The 27,899-nt window shown below is 42.6% G+C and overlaps 1 protein-coding gene across 3 annotated transcripts in view; it reads right to left on the bottom strand.

Annotated features, from left to right (window-relative positions):
- Positions 1–27,899, bottom strand: part of dco (discs overgrown) — a 65,928-nt gene that overhangs the window by 12,053 nt on the left and 25,976 nt on the right. For all 3 annotated transcript variants that reach the window (XM_067761162.1, XM_067761163.1, XM_067761161.1), the window contains exon 3: positions 6,464–6,890. The gene's annotated coding sequence lies outside the window, so the exon portion shown is untranslated. The remainder of the gene's footprint in view (positions 1–6,463; positions 6,891–27,899) is intronic.

The raw sequence follows: 27,899 nt of genomic DNA, 5'->3' as shown, positions 1-27,899 counted from the left end.
CAATAAACGGAGACGCCCCCACACGTACGGTAGGAAGCTGTCATAGCTCGCCAGATATCTCAATCGTGAGCGCAGAACTCGTAAACTGCGTCAACTGGCAGCCGATGGTAACATTGGCATCCGACCACCTGCCCATACTTATTTCGTTCGAGCGTACCGCCGACTTCATCGTCACCGAAAAACGCACTTTCATAAACTTCAAAAAAGGAAAGTGGGAAGAATATAAATCTGCAACAGACAGCAGCTTTGCTGCCCTCCCTATCCCGACTGATGCCCGCCAAGGGGATCGTGCCTTCCGCAAGGTCATTGAATCCGCCTCGGCACATTTCATTCCCGCCGGGAGAATTCCCGAAATCCGGCCCCACTTCCCGGCGGAGGCCGCGAGCTTAGCGAGGGAACGCGACCTTATAAGACAGCTTGATCCAGGCGACCCCCAAATAAGGGATATAAACCAACGCATCAGATTGCTTGTGGACGAACACAAGCGGGCGAAATGGGAAGAGCACCTAAGAGGTTGTAACCTCTCTATCGGTGTAGGTAAACTGTGGTCCACCGTAAAGTCCCTATCGAATCCGACTAAGCACAAAGACAAAGTTTCCATCGCCTTTGGCGATAAGGTGCTGTCGGATGCGAAAAAATGCGCGAGCGCTTTCTGCCGACAATATATAATGCATCCTACGGTCGACAAAGATAGACGGAGAGCCAATAGACACGCACATAAACACAAACTCAGCGCGTCACCAATTACCATCACCGCTAGAGAGGTTGAGGACGCCATTGGTCGAGCTAAACCATCCAAAGCAGTGGGCCCAGACGGCATAGCCATGCCGATGCTTAAAAACCTAGGGAAAGAGGGTTTCAAATATTTAGCGCATGTCTTCAACCTGTCTCTTTCCACCTTTGTCATACCCGAGAAATGGAAAATGGCCAAGGTGGTCCCGCTACTAAAGCCTGGGAAACCAGCTAACGTAGGTGAGTCATATCGTCCGATATCTCTCCTATCGCCAGTGGCAAAGACGCTTGAAGCCATTTTGCTCCCTTATTTCCAAGCACATTTGCAGCTAGCCCCTCATCAGCATGGCTTCAGAAAACTCCATACCACTACCTCCGCGCTAAATGTCATTAGCACCCAGATAAATTGCGGTTTGAATCAATATCCCCACCATAGAACAGTACTCGTAGCGTTAGACCTATCAAAAGCTTTTGATACGGTCAACCATGGCTCGTTACTGCAAGACCTGGAAGGGTCTACCCTTCCCCCATGTCTTAAAAGGTGGACCGCAAATTATCTGGGTGGTCGGCAGGCATCGGTGCAATTCAGAAACGAAACATCAAAACAAAGGAGAATTAAACAAGGGGTGCCACAGGGTGGTGTCCTATCCCCGCTTTTGTTTAATTTCTACTTATCTAAGCTACCTTCACCACCGGAAGGAGTCACAATCGTTTCCTACGCCGATGACTGCACAATAATGGCCACAGGCCCAGGCCCAGAGATCGATGAGCTATGCAATAAAATAAACGGCTATCTCCCTGATCTCTCCAGTTTTTTCGCCTCGCGAAACCTGGCATTGTCACCGACTAAATCTTCCGCGACCTTATTTACAACATGGACGCCCCAAATGTCGATCATATTGAACATCCACGTCGATGGCACTACGCTACCGACTGTCCTACACCCCAAAATCTTGGGTGTGACGTTTGATCAGGATCTACATTTTGGTGCGCACGCAACCGCAATTGTTCCAAGAATTCAGAGCCGTAATAAAATCCTCAAATCCCTTGCTGGCAGTACCTGGGGAAAAGATAAAGAAACGCTCTTGACCACATACAAAGCAATTAGCCAGCCGATTACATGCTACGCGTCACCCATATGGTCGCCAAGCCTAAAAACCACCCACTGGAAGAAACTACAGGCCTGCCAAAATACTGCTCTCAGAATCGCCACGGGCTGTCTTCTTATGTCCCCAGAACACCATCTGCATAATGAGGCGAGAATACTCCCCATCAGGGAGAGAAATGAGATGCTGACCAAACAGTTTCTGTTGAATACCCAGAAACCTGGGCATCCCAACAGACATCTGATTGACCAACCAGCACCGCCTAGGGGCCTAAGGAGTCATCTCCGTAAGCATTTTGAGGAAATACGGCACCTGAGAACCCATCCGTATGAAGCGAAAAAACACAAGCAGGTCCTTGGTGAACTCCATAGACAGGCGTCGGACCTTTATGTCGGGAATTGCCCGGTGAATCCAGTACTTGAAGAAAAATATCCAGAACTCGCAGAAGAGGAACGCATACTCCCCAGGGAAACGCGTGTCACTCTTGCTCAACTTCGTTCTGGATACTGTAACAGGTTAAACTCTTACCTATCCAGAATCAACCCCGACGTACAAAATGTATGCCCCGCTTGCAATGTGTCCCCACATGACACCAACCATCTCTTTAATTGTAATGTGGAACCAACGCCTCTAACACCCCTTTCCTTATGGTCCATCCCTGTTGAAACGGCAAGTTTCCTTGGACTCCCGTTAGAGGATATTGATGACAATTTGTGATCGGACGCGGTTATTAGGTGGGGCGAGCATTGCTACAACAACAACAACAACAGAACTCTTTGGGAAACAGGGAATCCATATACTGACCCTGACTAGAGGTCTGGCTGGTTCACGGGTGGAATGGAATTTGATGACGGACTTCAAGAAGTCGAAACCATGCAAAAGAAGTTTTCTGTAGAGAATGTCTATGGAGAGCCTTATCCCCGAGGGGTATCCTCGTTATGCCAGGCAGCAAGGCAGTACTGCAGCCCTACCCAACTACTGCCAATCTGGTTGATGAATGCATTGAATTCAGCAGCCATGCAGCCAGAATTGAAAGGGTTCAAAGAAAAGTTATTCGGTTTTGTTTAATTTCACTTAACTTTGTCGACCAAATTCCATCATACGCTGCATGCTCATAAATCTTCAACCACTCGCATCTAGGAGGGTTGTACATCTGCTAATGTTTGTCTATGATCTCACTGCTGGCTCCTTGGGTCCGACCTCCGAGCGAAGGTGTAATTTAACGTACCCAATAGGTGTCTTTGAACATTCTTACCATTTTACTTGCGTGCTTGTAGGGATAATTATTGCAATTTTTACCCAATTTTTCGCGTTCCTATCGAATTTAAAAGATTCACAAAGAGTTATAATTTTATTTTCAGTTTCTAATACTATTGTATCTAGTCTGTAAGATTATTTTTGATCATAGACTGAAAAAATTAAACATTAAACAAGTCCTAAATGATCTGGGAGCCAAAAACAAGGTTTTGCTAGGATGGGTTCCGGTAAATCAGGGACATGCCAGTAATGAACAGGGAGCTATAGCAGCATTTTATAGTCTAGAGCCCTTTTGTGGATTCACAAAGGCACAAATTTAAGTATATTAAATAATTAAGTACATAAAAAACCGTCACAGACAGTAAAAAACTGAAAAGTCAAGCGCAATGGATCTTAATAAAGGTCGCAATGCAGCGAGGCCTAGTAATAATAACACCACTTGATTTACATACATACCATAAAAGTAGATACGCGCCATCGCTGAGTTGTTGTTGTTGTTGTAGCGATAAGTTTCTCCCCGAAGGCTTTGGAGAGTGTTATCGATGTGATGGTCCTTTGTCGGATATAGATCCGGTACGCTCCGGTAACACAGCACCATTAAGGTGCTAGCCCGACCATCTCGGGAACGATTTATATGACCACATTAAACCTTCAGGCTATCCCTCCCTCCCCCACCAGAGCCTCGTCTGTTGCGCTACACAGCCCCTTGAACCTGGTATTGTACTCGCCTCTTACGACAGGCATACCTACCGCGTTTAAGTTAGGCACAAATGAAAGTAAGGGAACTAATTCTTATGCTTAATGCCTCAGAACCATATTGGCGGATAACATAAGACGAATTCTTCCTATTCCTATCTTGACAAAAATGGTAAAATGGTTTTTGAAACAAATTTGGAGACTGGGCATGTTTGAAATAGCATTCGAACTAGAGAGATCTTGAAATGAATTCTGATATAGGGTAAACTAGAGATATACGCCGCCGATAAAGGCCGCCGCCGCCGCCGATTTTCGTCGTTTTTCGCACGCCGCCGCCGAAATACAAAAATATCGGCGCGGCGGCGGCGGCGTTCGGCGCGTTGCTATATTTTCTACTCTTTTATTGTTCATTTCGAAAATTGTTCCGATATGGTCGAAAGGGGTATCAACGGATGCGCATCACTGCGAGTTATAAAACTCCAATTGCGAAATTTAACACTTTCTAACCGTTCAAAAGTCATTTGAGAAAACAAGCGCTTTCAATGTCAGCTTAACACAGATTTTGCATCACCGAATTCACTAAGCTATTAAAACAAAACACTATAAGAAAAGTTATATAATAAATTTAAATGCTCACATAATTTTTTTTTTAAATTAATAAAGAACAATGAATTTAAATAAAATGACCAAGTAGAATTTGTTGTTTATTTGTGAAACTATAAAATAGCGTTTGAAATGTTTATTTTGATTTTCGCACTTCATCATTCAACACCCAAGTCCGCCGGTTGGCATTTCCTAAAGTCGGCGTACCTATCCCCAACTAGTCTCTTGGAGTGAATCACATTGGATATAGCCTATCAACCGTGTTTAAATATCACCTACACGTTACGGCTCCTGTTACAAAAGTGAATACGTAGGCACATATTTTAACCAGGTTAGGCTTTGTCCTTCGCAAGAACACTAAAAGTGGTGAAGCAAAAGCTTTCCCAATACAGTCGAACAAATGACCGTGTGTTCTACTACCCTAACGTAGGGGATAATGAGTCCTTATACCATAAGGCCGAAAACGAAGACTATTGAATCCAATGTTTCGAACACAAACGTCTGCAAATTTTGATCTGCATTTTAAAACTTTTATCCACGGTCCTTGTAAAGTTTAAATTATGTAGATGTCCACCATCACCCATGAGTTACGCAATGATATCCACTTAGACTGCTTATGATTTCCACGGCGGGCCGAATAGTTACTCTCTAGCGTTTCAAGGTGTTTCTTTGGTGTAGCTCGGCAGCATAGCGCGACAAAAACGTCCGTCAGAAAGTCTTCGGAGCTACACCTAGAGCTTCTAGGAAAGTGACGTCGACGAAGGTATACGTTCGAAGTCGCAGTCAAATAGCTTCTGCACTGGCATATGGTATAAGGGCCAGGATGCGTGGTAGCGAATGGTGGTCGGGAAAGCTACTGTTCGCACGTCGGGAGTTGTAGCTCTTAGAAACAGCAAACAAATTGAAGCCGCCCATTGGCGCGATCAACAATAAGCCAGCATTGATGCTAATCGTCAAAACTGTGCCACGAGTGTCATGACTATTTGTAGATAATTGATAGCAACCATAAGTCGCCTTTGTGCATGACCAGCATGGAGCTACAATTCATTTAAAGAAGTCGTACCGACGATGAGTATTAGAGTTGGCCCAGAACATCTGCTTCGGTGAAAATATGCTACAACAGTGTGAGCATTTTAAGTTCTTCTCCCTCCCTCCCTCCCTCCGCAAGGAGCTACTCCTGAAATTTTTTGAACGATCCGCGAGATCTTCAGGAAAAAACCCCGGATCCTACCGAAATGGTCGAAATATCTATTTTCTTAAATACATATAAACAAAACCTTTCCAAATATTATTTTTTTAAATTTTCGCGTAACAAGCCTCCCAGATACTCATCCGCAACTTTATGATATTGTTCCAGATCGTAAAACATACCATTGACGTCAGCAGTGTGTTTCCATATTCATTAGTTGTGGACAATGTGATACTCTGAAGTCCATCAATTCAATTTAAAGGTCTACGCCGATCACTTTCTCGGCACGCCGGTCCCGCCGCCGCCACCCGTATATAATAGAGCCTATGCCGCCGCCGCCGCCGATAAAGTGATCGGCGTAAACCTCTAGGGTGAACACTAGGGGGACTCATGAAAGCATATAAACTTATAAGGTGTAAAATTATATCAATTTACACACGCGGTTATATGAACGCACCTAGTAATACTCTTGATAAACTTGATTGTTTATCAGCTGCATTATTGCCGAACAAAATTTTTTTGATTGTTATACAAATTAAAAAATGCCAAGATTAAGTGAAAAATCAAAACTAAAACGCCTTTACTTGCTGATTTCTGATGAAAATGCCTGCTGTAATGTCTGCAAGGTTGCATTCCTTTGAGTTTACCGCGTTTACACAATGAAATGTGCGCGTAAATTTATACAAATTGTGTAAATAATTTTTCATACAAAATTTGACAGCTCGTTTACGCACTAGATAAATTTATACGTTTACACACTTTATAAGGCATTTATACGGTTACATGAGTCCCCCTACTATTCTTTGACGTTTGCGTAACGTACTAAACTTGAGAAAACCTTGTATCTTTGATGAGGCACCCTGACGTACATAAATCATACCTTATTAATGTGACAGTACCGTCGGAATTGTTGTCGCCTTTGCGGATGATCTTGATGCCAGTAATAAAATGGTACAATGTTGTTGATATATTCAATTGTTTATTTCTTGTAGTTTTCGTGGCAGTGTGTGATGAAGAGATCAGAGTAGGCGCTCGATGTGCTGTACTTTCGGCGCAGAAGACGTCTATCAATATGACTACGTAGATATCTGGAGTTGTGGAAATTATTTTTTGTCCACTGGTTTCTGTTCCGACTTTTTCAACTTCTACCTTGCTGAATCTTTTATTTATCTTCGTATTCCGTTTTACTGCATCGATTAAACATCACTTAGTTCTTATGTTTTCATGCAGAAATTTAGCAGTTTTTTCTTATTATAGTCCCGCTTTTATTCGCTCACGTTATCTCTTCAGCTATGAAAAATATGACACTACAAAGAAAAAACAAAACAAAAAATTTGATAAGAAACGATTGTCAATAAAAAAAATTTAAATAAAAACGTGATACCAGACAATAAATATTTAAGTTCTAAAATTATGGACAAAGCTTTGGACTTGTCACTCTTTCTGGAGCAATGCCTATCTCATATAAATTTGTTGTTACTAGTATCAGATCAAACAAGTAAAGGTATCTAAGTTCGGGTTTAACCGAACATTATATACTCAGCGTGAGCTTCAATTGCACATTTAGGCTGGGTGTGAGTTCGCCTAAATTTTAGGTACCTAAACTAATATTCCACTGGAACTTTCCAGCACCCTTCCAATAACTCCCTTAGGCCAATTAGTGCACTTGGTTGCCAAATATGTTCAGATTGCGGTTCATATTTGAGAAGGATCCCATTCTTGTGTCGCCAACATCAGCTTGAACAAAATTGACCTCACCATCATGTACAATCGATAGGACCTTAATCGCAGCAGGGATGTATGATTTACTTAAATTGAATGGACAAGAGCCATTTATTTGCATATACAATATATAAAAATCAATGTTTTTGTTTTTGAAATTTGACATTTGAATTTAGGTTGAAAAGTATGCTCATAAAAATTCTAAATTTTTATTTTGCACTGCCTTACCGACAGTTTCCAGTGATTTAGGTTTTTTCTCTATTTAGGTAGAAATTTAGGTCAACTCGAACACAGCCTTAATCTCAGATAAATTACTTTTCTACATAACACGTGGCACCACCCGTTTAAAAGAAAAATGTCTCCAATTTTCTCTTACAGTAAAACTTGATAAGTGAAATATCATTGATCCAAAACTATTTTTTGCTAAGTTATAGCTTATTATTCTAGTCTACGACCCTTTTAAACTTGTTTTATATCTAAGTTGCCATGGTCTTTAACCGATCCTGTCCATTTTTACTAGAAATATTTTCTGCTATAAGGAAAATATGTGTACACAATTTCATTACGTTATGTTAATTTTACTTCGAGTTATGGCTCCCGAAACATAGAAAATTGCTTAGTCATAAAAGGGGCGGTGGCACACCCATTTTCAAAAATTTTTGTGTTTTCCAATTTAGAAAGTAAAATTCTATTGATACAAAGCTCTTTTTTGCTAAGATATAGCTTATTATTTTCGTCTACGACCGTTTTAAAAATCTTTTATATAAAAGTGGGCGTGATCTTTAACCGATCTCGTCGATTTTTTCTAGAAATATTTCCTGCTAAAGGGAAAATTTGTGTACCCAATTTTATTAGATAGATAGATAGATAGTTAATTGAGGATCGCACTGCGACCATTGGTCTATTGTGCCCTCATCTGCTTCACAACACCTCATCCAAGCCGACATCTCTGATGAACCCTAGCAGTTCACCTGGCTTGAGGGATTTGATGTGAGTACGCTCTGGCCATGGTGAGCCCATAAACTTAGCTCTACGTCTTGAGATTGCATCGCACTCCAGGAGGATATGGTCCGCCGTCTCCGCTGATCTGTCACAAAATCGGCATGTGTTGTTTGATATTATACCCAGCTTTTGCATGTGGCTGTTCAGTCTGCAGTGTCCTGTAAGAATTGCTGTTAGAGTTCTTAGGTTATTTTTCGAGAGGCCTATAAATACCCTGTATCGAGTTGTGCAATAACCCCCTAACAGTAGCTTAGATTGTCTTAGGCCTGGCGTATTACGCCAGTGTTCTTCCCTCTTTTCCTTTTCTTCTGCCAATAGATGCCCCCTAATTTCCTGCGGGCCTACTGGCAGGAATGGCTCAGGACCAATAGGTCGTATCGTTGCTGCCTCTCTGGCCAGGCTGTCCGCCTGCTCGTTTCCCTCGACTCCCCTGTGGCCTGGAACCCAATTTTATTACGATCCGTTAATTTTTCTTCGAGTTATGGCTCCCGAAACATAGACAATTGCTTAGTCATAAAAGGGGCGGCGAAACGCCCATTTTTTTAAATTTGAAGTTTTTCTATTTATTGTTATAAATCCACTTGAGAAATGAAATACCATTGATATAAAGCTCTTTTTTGCAAAGATATAGCTTATTTTATTCGTCCACGACCCTTTTAAAAATCTTTTATATAAAAGTGGGCGTGGTCCTCAACCGATTTCGTTAATTTTCTTCAAAGCATTCCTTATAGTAAAGGCAACCTCTCCGCCGAATTTTGTTACGATAAGTTTAACGATTTTTGATTTATGTTAATAATATTTGTAAATTTGATTTTATCACAAGTGGGCGGTGCCACACCCATTTTAAATTTTTTTTTTTAAATTTTTATCAAGAGTCTCAAAATCACATGTCAAATTTCAACTTTCTAGGTATATTATTTACTAAATAATCAGAATTTTTGTGTTTTCCAAAATGTTATATATATAAAATGTAGGCGTGGTTATAATCCGATTTCCCTCCTTTTCAATACCAATCTATTCTGGGTCCAGATAAGCTCGTGTAACAAATTTGGTGAAGATATCTCAATATTTACTCAAGTTATCGTGTTAACGGACAGACGGACGGACGGACATGGCTCAATCCAGGCGAGATTCCAGCAGCACTTTTGGGAGGGGGGACGTTTTTTTTAAATATATATAGGTATTACGTAAAAAAGTAAGAAAAATTAAAAATTTGTAAAAATACGTTTTGTAATAAGAAACTACTATGTAGATTAGTATTATATATTTCATTACAGTCAATACAAAATTTCAATATATATAATTTATCTACTCTGTCGGAAAATAAACAAAACAAAAATAATCGATTGTCTTTTAATGCATGAAAAACTCGGAGCAGAGATAACCTAGGAATCCTATTAGATTAATTTTCATTGTGGGTTATCAAAGATATGATAAATATTTACAGCCAAGCAGTCATTTAAAATCTATTCAGACATTAGATTTGTTTTTTTTACATCTATATACATATACACTTAAACTTTATATGGACTGCTAAGCGTTAAACTTTATCTACACTTCTGAAATTGCTGCGCAGAAAATTAGTACTCCTAAATTTTAGTACGCATTTTACTCAGATGCAACTGAAATGTGTGTGTATGTTTTACCTCTACACTACCTCTATGTGTTTCGTCTACAAATGGTGTATCCACTATTCACCGCAACCGATTCAGCTATAGGTTATACACTATGGCCAACAGAGGTGTGTGTCTCCGCTTTTCGGTACAACCCGTTCTGTAGCTGGTTATTTAACACAGCCGCTAGACGGGTCTCCTAAACATTATCTAAGTGAGGATAAGCGTTTTTTTACCCGCAAATAAATGTAGATGTATATACGTGTAAGAACACACGGCTGTTATGTACTTAAAAAAATGACTTGGCCCCGCCGCCAAAAGCTAAAATGAGCTTCTATTTTTATATTTGTAAAACAAACAAGTTGCACTTAGGTGAAAATTGGATCCAAGTAACTAATTTAAGCATGTGTACAATTCTGAAAAAAATATTTTAAGAAGTCATTCACTTAAATATAAGTAGAGTCAACTTTCAAATCGAAGTTGCATTGGCTGATGCGAACAAAATGCTGGACGCAGAGCTTTGGCCGACGAATGTCAAAATTCGGCCGTTTGAGTTTTTCGAAAAACAGCCTCACCCGTGGCAGAGCAATAAGTGAAACAGCTGTTCTTAATACTACTTCTTTCTTAGATATTCAGAAGTCTAATTTAAATTTAAATTATACGTCTAATTTAACTGCCTTTTTTTTTAAATATTTTTTATCAAAACGTTAGGGGGTCGAACATTAAATTAACGGTTACTCTACTCAAGAGTCATGATACTTATAATGACGTTCTTGTATTTACTGAGATATTGTCGAAGCCAACTGTTTTTAACTCCGAAATATTATCCGAATCGTTTGAGATTTTTAGAAAAGGCCGACTATACAGAATCGGTTGTTCAACGGTTGGACAATGAAGCGGTTGCCGTTGTGTCATATAAATATATTGTCACGGATATTAACATCACTAAGTTATACCATCACTAAGGCGATGCCAAGGCCACGATAAGCAGTATTTACGTCAATAATCAAATCATCTATACACATATATAAGGCAGCCGAAAGATGTCACACACAGATGCATTTACTTATACGCCTATGTATGCACGAGAGACTGTAAACTACAAACATTCACATCAATAATTCAATCATTATGTATCTACATAAACGAATAAATAATTGCGTCTACACATATGTACGTATACGAGCAGCGGAGCGGCAATGCACAAACACATGCATATATCTTATCTGAGTTGTCACAAGAGAGAGCAATAATTTGTGCACGTAGTTGTGGCTGGCGATTTTGTAGCCGAAACTAACTAGTAACTTCTGGAAATCGAAGAGCCTAGAAGTATGCAGCGTAAACTATAAAAGCGGGGCAGGCGAGTAAGAAGTAATTCAGTTTGATTTGAGATTTCAGTTAAGCGCTACCTAGCGAGCTATAGCAGAATAGTAGAGTTTCATTTGAGCTATCAATCAGTTTGGTTATTAAGCCAGCGAGTAGCAAAGTATAAGTGTTATTGTGAAGTACTTTAATAAAGGCCATTTTTCCATTGTTCAATATTGGAGTTATTTATTCAACAGTTTAGTGATTCGAACTTAGCAGAGGATTGCAAATAAGAGGATTTGCGGCAGATTCGTTACAATTGGTGTCAGAAGAGGAATTGTTGAATAAATTCCAGAGGAAAACAAGGACATGTCAAAGTTCAGTGAATTGAAGATCCAGCAACTAAAGAAGGAGTTGGAGAGCCGTGGATTGAATACAAGCGGCGTTAAACTTGAACTTCAGGCACGGCTACGAGAGGCAATGGAAGCAGAAGGAATTGATGTGGACGAGTATGTCTTTTATCCTGATGGGGACGAGACAACAACAAAAATTTAAGAGAAAAACGAAACATCGCAGACAATTGCCAGCACAGACTTGAACATGATATTGGCTGCAATAACTGCTCAAACATCGACAGTAAGCGCAAGAGGCACGTATAACAGAAATGTCATCACAAATATCCACCAACATGTCATCACGACTAGAAGAACAGAAAACGTATATGTCATCTCAACTAGAAGAACAGAAAACGTATATGTCATCTCAACTAGAAGAACAGAAAACTTATATGTCATCACAGATGGAATCCCAAGAGACACGAATAACATCGAAGATTGAAGCACAAGAAACGCGTATGTCAGAAATGTCGACACAGATTACATCGAAGATGGAAGCACAAGAGGCACGGATATCCGAAATGTCGGCTCAAATTTCAGCACAGATATCATCGCAGATCTCTGCTCAACTGGAAGAGCAAGAAGGACGTATTTCCTCGAAGTTGGAGGCGCAAGATACAAAAATTGTACAGTTTGAAGAAAAAATCGAGGCCGAGGTGGATGCTTTGAGGACGTATCGAGCAGTTGCAACTAAATCGCCCAGCAGTTTCAACTAGTAATCCAAAGGTAAAGACACCATCCTTTGACGGTTCTGTTCCTTTTCAGGTCTTTAAGCTACAGTTTGAGAAGACCGCAGCAGTGAACCAATGGAATGCTGAAGATAAAGTTGCAGCTCTGTTCGTGGCACTTAAAGGGCCTGCCGCGGAAATCTTACAGACTATTCCAGAGTACGAACGGAACAGTTATGACGCATTGATGGCTGCTGTAGAACGGCGATACGGAAGCGAACACAGGAAACATATTTCAAATAGAATTGCAAAACCGCTGCCAAAAAGCTAACGAGACTTTGCAGGAGTTTGCTTCGGACATTGAAAGATTGGCTCATCTTGCAAATGCGGATGCACCCGTGGAATACACGGAAAGAGTGAAGATTCAGAGCTTTATAAATGGCATACGGGACGTCGAAACGAAGCGAGCCACATACGCGAACCCAAAGCAAACATTTTCTGAAACGGTATCCCATGCATTGACTCAGGAAACGGCGTCATTATTGAGTAAACCAGCATACAAAGCTCATCGTGTGGAAGTAGAAAGGCCGGAGTGGGTAGATACAATTTTGGAAGCTCTGAAGGGATCACAACAGAAAAATGCCGGAGTTATGAAATGTTTCAAGTGCGGTAACCCAGGTCACATTGCACGTCATTGCAGTAGCAATTCCAATAGTTCCAACAATGTGGGTGGCCGTAAACGCAGAGCTGAAGGAGACGAGCAAATCTCCAAATCCACTCAATCGTTAAACTAAAGCGAGTCAGCCGCAAGGGGCGACAGCTGGCTCCCTCAATTGAATGCCCCATAATCTCTATCTCGCAAATTGGAAGAAGGTCAAGCAATCTTACTGTCGGAGGACATGTGGATGGAAAGGAACGTTTACTGACTGTAGATACGGGTGCATCCCATTCCATCATTCGATCAGATTTAGTCAACAAGAAGATAAGACCATTGATTGGAGCAAGATTACGTACAGCCACGGGAGAGGACACCCAGGTAATTGGAGAAGTAGAATGTGAAGTAGCAATTGGGAACGTCACGGTACTTCACAATTTTATAGTGGCAGGTATTGTTGATGAAATCATAATTGGAGTGGACTTCTTAATCAACCAAGGCATCAAGATCGATATGCAAAGCAAGACGATGCGATATAAGAACATGGATGTGCCACTTAATTTCGGCTACGAGAGAGGCTACAGCAGTAAACGAGTGCTTGTGGAAGAGAGTCAGCAAATACCACCAAAATCAGAAGCAGTCATCTGGGCAAAGGTAGATGGAGATTGTGGGACAAACAAATTGTGGGTTGTCGAAGCAGCAAATAAATCAGCACTGAACATACTTGTAGGAAAAACCCTGGCTATGACAAAACAAGATGGACGTATTCCGGTAAGAGTACTCAATGAGTTCAAGTCACCATTCAATTTGACCAAAGGAGCTATTTTGGGAAGATGCCAAGAGGCCGAAGTAGTTATTAACTGTGAACAGCTCCAGGAATACGTTTCATCTAGTAATACTGATCTTTCAAATGATATCACGGCATGGACGCATGGGCTAGAGGAAGCCTATCAGAGTAAGGCAAAACAACTGCTCATAAAATACGCGAACATATTTGACCAGGATGGTTCCAAACCAGGCCGCACCAATGTTGTGAAACATCAAATCGACACTGGAGATGCGAGGCCGATCCGTCAAGCTCCACGTAGTGTTCCACTGGCGAAGCGGGAAGTTGTGAGTCAAATCATACAAGAAATGAGTGACAGCGGCGTCATCGAACCATCAGCTAGTCCATGGAGCTCACCGGTAGTACTTGTAAAGAAGAAGGATGGAAAAATGAGGTTTTGCGTGGACTACCGAAAGTTGAATGACGTTACGAAAAAGGATAGCTACCCGTTACCAAGAATTGACGACACTCTGGACTCGCTATCTGGTACGAAATGGTTTTCCACACTGGACTTGAAAAGCGGCTACTGGCAAGTTGAGGTGAAGGAGGAAGATAAAGAGAAAACAGCCTTCAGTGTCGGTGATGGTCTTTGGCAATTTACAGTGATGCCTTTTGGACTTTGTAATGCACCAGCTACTTTTGAGAGACTCATGGACCAGGTACTGAAAGGACTGCATTGGAAAACATGCTTAGTGTACCTGGACGACATCATCGTATTGGGCAAGAGTTTTGATGAACATCTTAAAAACTTGGAGGAAGTTTTCCAGAGAATAGCTGGCGCTGGTCTGAAGTTAAGTCCCAAAAAGTGTACGCTGTTTAAAAAGGAAGTAAATTATTTGGGCCACAAGGTAACGACAGAAGGTGTCTGTACAGCGAATGAAAAGATAGAGGCAGTAAAGGATTGGCCAAGACCACAGAATCTGCATGAATTGAGAAGTTTCCTTGGGTTGTGCACATATTACCGCCGATTTGTACCAAATTTTGCCAGCGCAGCCCATAGTCTCCACGAGCTAACAAGGAAAAATAAAGCTTTTGAATGGAAGAAGGACCAAGAAGTAGCTTTCCAAACATTGAAAGAGCGGTTGTGCACTGCCCCAATGTTGGCATACCCGATTCCAGGAGCAACGCTTATTCTAGATACAGATGCGAGCGGATATGCTATAGGAGGCGTTTTATCACAACTGGTCGATGGACAAGAGAAGGTAGTTGCATATTACAGCCGTTCAATTGGAAAACCAGAGAGGAACTATTGCGTTACACGGAGAGAGCTGTTGGCATTGGTAGAGTGCATTAAACATTTTCACAAATACCTCTACGGCCAGCGATTCCGTGCCAGGACAGATCACGCAGCGTTGAAATGGCTTCTGCAGTTCCGTAATCCGGAAGGACAATTGGCACGGTGGATCGAGCGACTACAAAGCTATGACTTTTCCATCGAGCATCGAAAAGGTAGTACCCATGGAAATGCTGATTCAATGTCACGAAGACCATGTAGTCTGGAATGCAAGCACTGCTCAAAGGCCGAGGCTAAAGAAGACATTATAGATGTCCAGCTAATGACTATAACGTGTACAGATGAATGGGACAAGGAACAACTAAGAAAGTGTCAGCTAGAAGATACAGATCTGTCACATGTTATGCAAGGGCTCGAACGAAACGAAAGACCGAACAGAGAGGAGATGTCAGCAGAGAGTTCCATTGCGAAGTCATATTGGGCACAGTGGAAGAGTTTAGAATTGATATCCGGTTGCTTGCATCGAGTATGGGAGAATGAGGATGGTCAATGCAAGAAGAAACTGATAGTTGTTCCCAGGAAGAGGATTCCTGACGTGCTCAGCGAGCTGCACAATGGTCCAAGTGGAGGTCATCTTGGAATCACGAAGACACTCGAAAAAATTAAGCAGAGATTCTATTGGGTTGGATGCCGTCAGTCGGTCACCGAGTGGATTGCCAAATGCGAGGTATGCAACAGAGCGAAAGGGCCCAAAACCCGAAGTCATGGCCAGATGAAGCAGTATATTTCAGGTGCACCATTTGAAAGGATCGCCATGGATGTCGCAGGTCCATTTCCTACTAGCAACCGCGGAAACAAATACGTACTGGTGGTTATGGATTATTTCAGTAAATGGCCAGAGGTATACCCAATCCCAAACCAAGAAGCAGAAACAGTAGCAGAAGTGGTTAAAAACGAATGGGTTGCAAGGTATGGTGTACCAATGGAGTTACATTCTGACCAAGGCAGGAATTTTGAATCAGCTGTGTTCCAAGAAATGTGCAAGAAGTTGGGCATTCGAAAAACACGGACAACTGCATTGCATCCTCAGTCCGATGGTATGGTGGAACGCTTCAATAGAACATTGGAGGAGCATTTAAGGAAAGTAGTAGACAAGTACCATAAGGACTGGGATACACACATATCATTATTCTTGATGGCCTACCGATCGGAAGTACATGACACAACGGGCCAAACTCCCGCAAAGGTAATTTTTGGCAATGACCTTCGACTGCCAGCTGATTTGAAGTATGGGATAGATGCCGATGCAGAGAGGAATGTCAAGAAATCCACTGGTGTCTTGGAAGAAGAGCTGAGAGAGATACACGATCTGGTAAGGCAACGAGTAAAGATTATGAGTGACAAGATGAAAGCGAGGTACGATAAAGCATTTAATTCGGAAGGGTTTCAGGAAGGAGATTTGGTGCTGCTATACAACCCACAACGAAAAAAAGGTTTGTCCCCGAAATTGCAGTGCAACTTGGAAGGCCCATACAAAGTTGTAAAACGGATCAACGATGTAGTGTACTGCATACAAACCACTACCAAACCACGAACCAAAATGAAAGTGGTTCATTTGGAGAGATTAGCAGCGTTTAGATCGAGAGATTTGTCTGACCGGGACGATCAGACTTAGGTGGAGGGCAGTGTCACGGATATTAACATCACTAAGTTATACCACACTAAGGCGATGCCAAGGCCACGATAAGCAGTATTTACGTCAATAATCAAATCATCTATACACATATATAAGGCAGCCGAAAGATGTCACACACAGATGCATTTACTTATACGCCTATGTATGCACGAGAGACTGTAAACTACAAACATTCACATCAATAATTCAATCATTATGTATCTACATAAACGAATAAATAATTGCGTCTACACATATGTACGTATACGAGCAGCGGAGCGGCAATGCACAAACACATGCATATATCTTATCTGAGTTGTCACAAGAGAGAGCAATAATTTGTGCACGTAGTTGTGGCTGGCGATTTTGTAGCCGAAACTAACTAGTAACTTCTGGAAATCGAAGAGCCTAGAAGTATGCAGCGTAAACTATAAAAGCGGGGCAGGCGAGTAAGAAGTAATTCAGTTTGATTTGAGATTTCAATTAAGCGCTACCTAGCGAGCTATAGCAGAATAGTAGAGTTTCATTTGAGCTATCAATCAGTTTGGTTATTAAGCCAGCGAGTAGCAAAGTATAAGTGTTATTGTGAAGTACTTTAATAAAGGCCATTTTTCCATTGTTCAATATTGGAGTTATTTATTCAACAGTTTAGTGATTCGAACTTAGCAGAGGATTGCAAATAAGAGGATTTGCGGCAGATTCGTTACAATATATATAGCATATATCACGAACCTCAGTGGTGTAACCTGTTAAAATGTCCAGGGACCCGTTTCACTACAAGTCTTGGAATACAATTGAATGTCATCTTCTGGCGGAAGGAGAGATATGAGTCATAGGCTCTCCCTGATTAATTGTCATTGAAGGTTTTCAAGCATTACGAAGCAGAATAGTGACCGGTTGAAGACATGAATTAGACATAGTTACCTCTCCCATTTCTACAAGTTGATTTAACATCATTTGAAATTGCTAGCAGTTTCTTTGACTATTCTCACCCATTTTCATATTTCAGCAAGAGATTGAAAAATGCCTTATCTCAGAATTGACATACTTCAAGTAAATTTTTCGACCAAAACACTCCCTAAACCACAAAAAATATTTTTTTTTTTTCAAAAAACTGTTGTAAAACGTTGGCGATAACAGTTTAAAAAAAAATTTTTTTTTGGGTTTTAGGAAGTGTTTTGGTCGAAAAATTTACCCTTTCGCCATTTTTTTTCGCAGGCTCGAAAATTATTATTTTTTGGGTATGCGTAGTGGAACTTTTTTTCCTGAGCCCAAATCCTATCGAAAAATCGATGGCGCGATATCGGTTAATAAATCGATCCAGTCTAGTATACACGGATTAATTCTTTTCAAACAACAAACATATTTTCCAACAAGCCGATACGAGGATTGCTATTTATATTTTGAGCCTTGGCAACACTAATTGTTTGCCGGCGCCATCTGACGTTTTCAATTGAAAGTTTGACATTTTTAAGCATAACCTTCTTCAGAAAATTTTGACATTTGAGCACAACTTGTGTTGTTTACAGCAACTTAAAAATTGTATCTCAGCGAAAAAATGGAATTAACTCGTGAAAATTTTCGTGCGATGATTTTTTACGACTTTCGACGTGGATTATCAAGAAAGGAGTGCTTTGAACAACATACTTCGACTTTTAGTGATGAAGCCCCATCCTTTGCCACTGTGAAACGCTGGAATAACGAATCCCTTCGTGGCCGCCGTTCGCTCAGGGACGAAAGTCGTGGAGGTCGTCTAAAATGAGTTGTTGTGCAACAAAACATTGACGCCGGGCGCGAACTTGTATTGCAAGATCGTCATACGACTTATCGTGAGATTGAGGCATCCCTGGGCATTAGTATTACGAGCTTCAATAAGACATTGCATGAACATTTTGCTGTGAAAAAAATTTCTTCGCGTTGGATCCTGCATAATTTGACAAAAGCTCAATCCTCAATACCTCAATCGGAATAGAAAAAGTGCTACGAAAATTGGTTTGAACGCATGCAAAAGTGTATTGATTATCATGGAGAATACTTCGAAAAACAATAAAGCCATTTTCGATAATAAATTACTGTCTTTTCATTATTAGGCTCAAAATATAAATAGCAACCCTCGTACATCATCGATTGACCGCCAATAACAACAGACCGATTAACAGCTGACGAAAGCATCTGGAGAGGCGAATGCAGGAAAACGAAAAGACAAACACAAGAGCAACCAAACACCACTTAATAGTTAACAAAAAAATACAAAAGCGGACAACAAAAACGTGTACCTACAACAAAGTGAATGTGAAAATGTAAACTTTGAGTAAGTAGATGGAAAAACAAAAACAGCGCAACATTGCCATTATTTAACTTATCATTTTACACGTTCGTTCAATGAAGTTTTCGGTTGCAGCAAAAGTTTACATTTTTGTTGAATATAAGTTTCCGTAGCTATGTCACGTTTACGTCAATCTAACGGTAATTCGGCATATATCATTTCATATTTTAACAGGTAAATAATTTCTAGTTGAAAGAATAAATAAAAAAACTTAAAAGTACACCCACATATACATATGTATGTACAAGGAAGAGCGTAGTCAAAATTTGTCAAGTTGCATGAAATAATATAAAAATTTCTCACGAGTAGGACCTGGCACATACATATGTATGTGAAATAAAATAATAGGGAAAAATACTAGATGCGCAGGGCACGAGCACAGAACGTGCTTGATCGTTTCCTCCTCCAATCCGCACTTCCTACATCTGCTATCACTGACCAAGACTTATTTAAAGGTATGTGACGCTGGTAACCAGTGTCCAGTCAAAATACCCGTCATGAGTCAACAGTCCTGTCTTTTTAATGATAGAAGCAACTTTGTTAGTCTGAGGTTGTAAGACCTACACATAATCTTCGACACTTTACAGCCACTTTACAGCGACGCTTGGTCGATCATGTGCACCTCTCGCCGCAGGTGAACTGAAAACAGAATTAAATTTAAATTGAACAAGCCGAACCATTATGTATAGATTGGCCGATGCTTGACAAACACCAGCATGCTGATCGGATGGGCGCCTAAAATCCATAGACTTTCATCTTCAAGCGGCAAAAAATATTCGCAGTCGGGTTTGTACCAGAAGAATTTTGTAACAGAGCGCAGCAGATTCATACTCATCGAACACAACTCATATCCAGACATGTTTCGCAGCACACTTATCAAATAGCACTAATCAGCCTCTAGCACTAATAAAGCTTTGAAAGGTGAACCTCCGGCGACAAGGATTAAACTTTTCTTTTCCATTTGACATAACAATTCCTTCAGTAAACAGAAAACTGTCAGCTAAGTAGAGTTCACAGAGTATATTATACTAAATACATACTACATAAACTAATCGAGATAGATATCGACTTCTTCTTTTTTGCTCCTGCGGTGCAGGGGCTTACGCCGATCGCATATGATACTAATTGGTCAGATGGGAGCGGGGCAACCGCGCTCACTTGACAGATGTGGTCGAATGCGATCGGTTACCAGGAACTGTCACCTCCTAATCCAGGGTGTCATGCGTCACCGTGCCCATTGGACTGGTTTGCAGCCAGGAGGTACACAACACCGGCTGTATTATAACGGCGCCTCCCCAACACCGGGCCACCTTGGGGAGTAACCATGGCCTTACCGCGTCAAGAGGCTCTGCCGCGGCGGACCAACCCAGCTCCCCAAATTAAAGCAGAGACAACAACGCTTGCCATGTCAAGCAAGTTGTCGTAAGAAAAAAAATGATGAACAACAACAAAAAAACCAACAACAACAATAACAATAAAAGCACAACAAAAAAAAAAAAACGGGCTCCAAGAAGAGCAGCGGGCAGAGAAGCAGCAGGCCACGCACATACTCCAGGAAAGCCTCACGAGAGGGGCCATGCTCTTCTTAGAGCATCAGAGGGATGAATCTCCCTCCACTAGCACTGGAGTATACAGAGAACCGGCTCTCAAAACCGCGAACCCCAAGGGCAACATCAAAACCCAAGGAGAGCAGCGCGGGCCCGAAGAGCACTCCAACCAGGAAGCAGAGAAACCCGCGATCCCCAGTGGACCCCTATCCACTGGTGAGCAGCGCGGGCAAGTCAAACAAGGTGAGCAGAAGGCGGCGGCAGGAAACAAACCCGCGATCTATGGAGGGCCCAGTACCTCCATTGCGCAGCGCGGGCCGAAAGGGAAAACAAAAGATTTAACTGCAAGAGAGCGAGAAAAGCTGACAAAGAGAGGCTACGACGGTGCATCCAAGCACGAAAACCACCACCCTAGCAGTCCCTCTAGAGGGACGAGTAAGTCTAGGCGTTCACCGTCGGAGCATGACTCTAGTAGCAGCTCACAGAGCACCTAGGGAAGGTCCCAGGAAGGGAAAAATACAGAGCGGAACCCGGAGGAGTGGAAGCGGCCTAACAGAAGGCACAACAGAGGCAGGCAAGCTGCACTTCCACCACGGGGCAGTCCAGGAGCGCTGGATGACAAGATACGCTTTGGACTATGTGGGGCTGGGGTAAAAAGATACCTCCGATATCTAGAGGAAGGCCTGTCGCCCAGGGAGGCAAGAGCCAGGGCAGATGAGCGCAGGCATGAACCAGACCACGGGCAGAGAAAAGCCAATGCTCAAAGTGGAAGCAGAGAAGGAAGGAGAGCACAGCCAGCGGCAGCTGACCAGCATGCGCCCGCTCCCGCTGAAAAGCGCAGGATCGGGCAAATTACGCCGGAGGAAACTCTGAGCTCAAAAAAGCAACGGGCCCACGCTCCCAGGAACACTGCACCCACGGGCAGGGAGATTCAAGCCAGGGCGACTGGGGTACCCGCTGGGATGGCACCAAGGCAGCAGAGCTATTCGGAAGCCCTTAGGGGTATCCGAATAGCTGTTCTGTCCAGTAACTACCCGGCGGAGGCCATAAGTCAAGAGGACCTGACGAATCTCCAAGAGCTCATAACGGACGGAGTGTTCAGGGGATGTGGGCATGCCCTAGTTTTTTGCGGGGTATACTTCCGAGCAGGGCTCCTCCTCGTGGACTGCGAGGACGAAAAAACAGTTAAGTGGCTCGTTGAAGTAATACCAATGCTTGAGGGGTGGACAGGGCCACAATTATGCACGAGACGCGGGGATGAAATACCGCCAACGCATAATGCGACTATGTTCCTCCCCAGAAGTGCGGAACGCCCAAAAGAGTTTGCGTTACGGCTCCTCGCCAACCAAAATGAGGGCCTCAGGACGCAGAGATGGCGCGTCATTAATTGTAGCGTAGAGGAAACAGGCCTACGTCTCGAAGTAGGCATAGACGAGGAATCGTATTAAATCATACGCAGGAACGGACTTAAGCTGCACTATAGGTACGGCCTGGTCCTAGTGAGACCCTGGAGGCAGAGGCAACCAGGGAATAGTGAGCAGCCGGAAGACAAGGCGGAGGCAGAGGGCACCGACAGAGGCGAGCTGTCGGACGAGAACATGACGGACGCGAGCTCCGATACCATCAGAGCTCGCGAGACCACAAACCCTCCCACCGCAGCAAGCAAGGACAAAATCGTGCAGCCTGGGGATGAAAAAGAAATCCCCACCACGCAAGAGCTCATCGAGGGCCTCGACCTCCAGGAGCTGGAGCTGAATAGGCGGGACGAAAGCGAGAGCGGATTGTCGGATGAAGATGATCCGATGAGGCCGGCCGGGCCAAAATGACCGGCACAAGCATAAAAATAGCCCAGATCAACCTCCATCACGCCATTGCAGCCTCGGCTGTACTGGCGAGGAGGTTCGCGTCGGATGATCTGGGCATCGCCCTCATACAAGAACCTTGGGCTTACAAGGGACAGGTGAGGGGCCTTAATGTAAGTAATAACAAAGTTATTTGGGATCTCTCACAGCAGAGACCAAGAGCATGTGTAATGCTTAAGTCAAACATTAACTATTTTTGCATTACAGATTTTTTAAGCCGGGATCTGGTGGCGGTGCAGATCGAGGCAAAGGTGAATGGAGCCTACTTCCCGGGGGACGACAGCACAGTCCCTCCAGTGAACGTGCAGAAGCTAGTGGAGCACTGCAGAAGAGCGAAACTTCCGTTGATCATAGGAAGCGATGCTAACTCCCACAACACGGAGTGGGGCAGCAATGATACCAACCAAAGGGGTGAGTGTTTACTAGAATATATAGTCAGCAACGATTTGAATATATATAACGTCAGGAGCAAACCGACGTTTGTCACGAGAGTCAGGGCAGAGGTCCTAGATATAACACTTGGCAACAACCTAACTGAGAATATGATCTCGAAATGGAGAGTCTCAGAAGAACCCTCCCTATCGGATAATAGGATCATAAGGTTTGAGCTCGGTGCTGTATCGGGGCAATACAGCCCTAAAAGAAATCCCAGGAAAACAGACTGGGGCAGCTACAAAAGTATCATAGAGGCTAACGCGGATAGTCTCAGAAATAAGAGCAGAAGCACTAACTGTACTGAGTTAGAGGGCAGAGTGGATAGGGCAAATCAGATAATGATAGATGCCTACAACTCCAGTTGCCGAGTCTCCTTAGTTAAGGGTAAGAAGGCAACCCCCTGGTGGTCGCATGACCTGGCACTACTAAGGAAGAAAGTCAGGAAACTCTTTAACGGGGCAAGAAGAACCGGCAACTGGGAGGAATACACTCAAAATCTAACAAAGTACAATAAAGAGATAAGGAAAGCTAAGAGGGAAAGTTTCAGAAATTTCTGTGAGGGAATTTCTAGCACACCTGCAGCGGCAAGGCTCCACAAGGCCCTAGCCAAAAAGCAGAGGGAGATTAACTTAGCGATTAGGCTTCCAGACGGTACCTATACCGGAACGGTGGAGGAGCGAGCGAGGGCCCTGCTACACACGCATTTTCCGGGTGCCTCTCCGCAAGTACCGGAACCTGTGTTCCCCAGAGTGAAACCAACCCCATCAGACTGGCAACTGGCCAACTCCCTCTTCAGTGAGGCCAGATTCAGATGGGCAGTGGAATCCTTTGAGAAATACAAATCTCCGGGGGTGGATGGTATCTACCCGATGCTAATGCAGCAAGGGACACAGATTATCCCACATCTGGCCAGGATCATGAGAGATAGCCTGGCACTGGGATACATACCCATGATGTGGAGAAGAGCAAAAGTGGTTTTCATACCAAAAGTAGGAAAAAAGTCTAACTTCCTTTGTTTTGAAGGCAATGGAAAAGATATTGGACCAAGAAATTAGGTCGAACGCCTTTAAGAGCTGGCCCTTACATCATAGCCAGCATGCGTACAGAGCGGGTAGGTCCACGGACACAACTCTGTACCAATTAACATCTGAAATACAGAGGGCGTTCGAAACAGAGGAAACAGTGATTTGCGCTTTCCTTGACATTGAGGGTGCCTTTGACAACACATCTCATGAAAGCGTAAATATAGCACTGCAGAGAAGAGGAATTCAGATGCCTATCCAGAGATGGATTGACAATCTACTCCACACAAGAATCGCTGAAGTCCATGTAGGCAACAGCGCAGTTAAGGTTAATACCACGAGGGGTGCCCTCAAGGAGATGTTCTATCACCCCTAGTAGTGGACGAACTCCTGCAAAAGCTATCTGACAGTGGGATGCCAGGGATATGCTGACGACATCGTCATAATTGCAAGGGGTAAGTTCGAGAGTACGCTCTGTGACATAATACAGAGAGCACTGAATATTACGAAGGGATGGTGTGCCAGTGTGGGGCTTAACATCAACCCATCTAAAACGACCATCATCCCTTTCACCAGAAGAAGGGCCCTACCAGCCCTGAGAGCAATTACAATAAATGGCGTGGCACTAGAACATGGAACCGCGGTGAAATACTTGGGGGTCACTTTTGACACCAAGCTCCTATGGAAACAGCACTTCGACTCCATCAGAGCTAAGGCCACGACTTCCATCATGATATGCAAACGTCTAGCAGGCAAATCATGGGGCTGTAGCCCGCATGTGCTAACGTGGATGTATACCATGATAGTAAAACCTATGATAACATACGGTTCGATAGCCTGGGCATCGAAAACAACTCGGGCGACGACGAGGCAAGCGCTGTCAAAACTTCAGCGACTGGCATGTGTATGCATAACGGGAGCTATGCGCACATGCCCTACAGCAGCGCTGGAGGCTATCCTTGATCTGACCCCGCTGCATATATCAATATAGCAGTCAGCCAAGCGAACCCTCCTGAATATTGCTAAGGAGGGCTCGGGCATAGGTAAAGTTATATCGTCCCGAAACATGGAGGAATTGAGAGAGAAGATGCCAATATCTCAACTCCCGAGGGATGATATCCTCAGGCAGATAGTCTATGAGAGAAGGTACAAAGTAGAATTGGGAGACAAGGGTACGTGGGAGGGAAGCAGAATTGTGTACATTCATCGGCTAAATAGAATAGTATGGTACACAGATGGCTCGAAGACGCCAGAGGGGATTGGAGCTGGAGTCATTGGACCCAGAGCCAAGATATCAACACCTCTGGGAGCACACCCGAGCATTTTTCAAGCGGAAGTATTCGCTATAAGCCAGTGTGCTGACCTGAACCTTCAGCGCGAATACTCCAACGAGACAATTGCCATACTCAGTGACAGTCAGGCCGCCCTCAAGGCGATCTCGGCGTCTGAAATAAAATCAGCACTAGTACTTGAGTGCGTTGAAAAGCTAAATCATCTAGGAGCACACAACAAACTGTTGTTGGCCTGGGTTCCTGGCCACCGGGGAGTGGAGGACAATGAGCAAGCGGACAGCCTGGAAAGGGAGGCAGCAGCGACACGGCCTATTGGTCCTGAGCCGTTCCTGCCAGTAGGCCCGCAGGAAATCAGAGGGCATCTATTATTAGAAGAAAGGGATAAGAGGGAAGAACACTGGCGCAATATGCCAGGCTTGAGGCAATCTAAGTTACTGCTGGGGGGCTACAACATAACTCAATATAGGGCATTAATGGGCCTGTCGAAAGATAACCTGAGGATCCTAACAGCTATTCTTACAGGACACTGCAGACTGAACAGCCACATGCAGAAGCTGGGCATACTATCGAACAACACATGTCGATTTTGTGATCGATCAGCGGAGACGGCGGAACATATACTCCTGGAATGTGACGCAATCTCAAGACGTAGGGCTAAGTTTTTGGGCTCACCATGGCCAGAGCACTCTCACATCAAATCCCTCAAGCCAGGTGAACTGCTAGGGTTCATCAGAGAAGTCGGCTTGGATGAGGTGCTGTGAAGCAGTTGAGGGCACAATAGACCAATGCTCAATTAATTATCTATCTATTATCTATATATCAAAATGATCTGGGCGAAAAAAGCAATTCATTTAGACATGCCCGTCCGTCCGTCCGTAAACACAATAACTTGACTAAATTTTGAGGTATCTTAATGAAATTTGGTATGTAAGTTCCTGGGTATTCATCTCAGATTGCTATTTAAAATGATCGAAATCGGACTATAACCACGCCCACTTTTTCGATATCGAAAAAAATTTTGGGCAATGGGCGTGGCACCGCCCACTTTCAAAAGAAGGTAATTTAAAAGTTTTGCAAGTTGTAATTTGGAAGTCGTTGAAGATAAAATGATGAAATTTGGCAGGAACGTTACTCCTATTACTATACATATGTATGCTGAATAAAAAATTAGCAAAAGCGGATGACGAACACTCCTACTTAAAAAAAAAAAATTTTTAATGTCGAATTTTAACGAATAATTGAATATCTTTACAGTATATGTATAAGTAAATTATGTCAACATTCAACTCCAGTAATGATATGGTGCAACAAAATACAAAAATAAAAAAAAATTTCAAAATGGGCGTGGCTCCGCCCTTTTTTATTTAATTTGTCTAGAATACTTTTAATGCCATAAGTCTAACAAAAAATGACGATAACTGTTTTCTGTGAAAATGGGCGAAATCCATTGAAGACACGCCCAGTTTTTATACACATTCGACTGTCTGTCCTTCCGCTCGGCCGTTAACACGATAACTTGAGCAAAAATCGATATATCTTTACTAAACTTAGTTGACGTACTTATCTGAACTCACTTTATGTTGGTATTAAAAATGGGCGAAATCCGACTATGACCACGCCCACTTTTTCGATATCGAAAATTTCGAAAAATGAAAAAATGCCATAATTCTATACCAAATACGAAAAGAGATGAAACATAGTGATTGGATTGGTTTTATGACGCAAAATATAAGTTTAGAAAAAACTTTGTAAAATGGGCGTGACACCGACCATATTAAGTATTTTATTCTACTTCTGCAGGGCGAAATCAAAAGCCATTGGAATCTTGCCAGAAATACTGTTCGTGGTATTACATATATAAATAATTTAGCGGTACCCGACAGATGATATTCTGTGTCCACATTTTGGTCGATATCTCGAAAACGCCTTAACATATACAACTAAGGGCCACTGTCTTTTAAAACCATCATTAATGCCTTTAATTTGATACCCATATCGTACAAACATATTCTAGAGTCACCCCTGGTTCACCTTTATGGCGATTTCTCGAAAAGAACTATATAGAACTATGGCCCACTCACTTTTAAAATACTCTTTAATACGTTCCATTTGATACCCATGTCCTACAAACACATTCCAGGGTTACCATAGGCTCATTTTCCTACATGGTGATTTTCCCTTATTTTGTCTCCAAAGCTCTCACCTGAGTATGTAATGTTCGGTTACACCCGAACTTAGCCTTCTTTACTTGTTTTAAATATATCTTTCCTAAAACTACCAAACCAATCTCAAAAACGTTTCCGAAAATAAAACATATTTCGATTTTTATAGACTTGTACGTTTCCACTGTACCGTTTTAACAGTTTTGGCAGTCTGACAAATTGTGAAGGTCACATCTTGACGATGAAGTTTGTAAGAAACCAGCGTTGAAGTACAGTTGGTAAGTGGGTTTGGCGAGTCTCTATTGACATATTATCGTTTAGTGCTTAAGTGCCGTTTTGGTACCAGAAGTCCTAAATGAAACATTTAATTCACATTTATGATAAGAAATTAAAAAGTAGGGGGAATCCTATCCAATAGTATCCGTTTTTTTGGATTAACTGTTCCAAAAGCCTATTCAGATATATCTATGATTTCTTTGTCGCCGCACTCTGTATGAAAAAACCAAATAAAATCTGAAATTATCTTTAGAGTATTGATTTGGTTTTTTATCGTCATTTCATAAAAGTTACTGAAG

This window comes from Eurosta solidaginis, chromosome 1 (assembly GCF_040869045.1).
Source record: "Eurosta solidaginis isolate ZX-2024a chromosome 1, ASM4086904v1, whole genome shotgun sequence".
Taxonomy (NCBI): Eukaryota; Metazoa; Arthropoda; class Insecta; order Diptera; family Tephritidae; genus Eurosta; species Eurosta solidaginis.
Note: the sequence above shows the minus strand (reverse complement) of the source record. Positions and strands in the feature narration are given on the sequence as shown.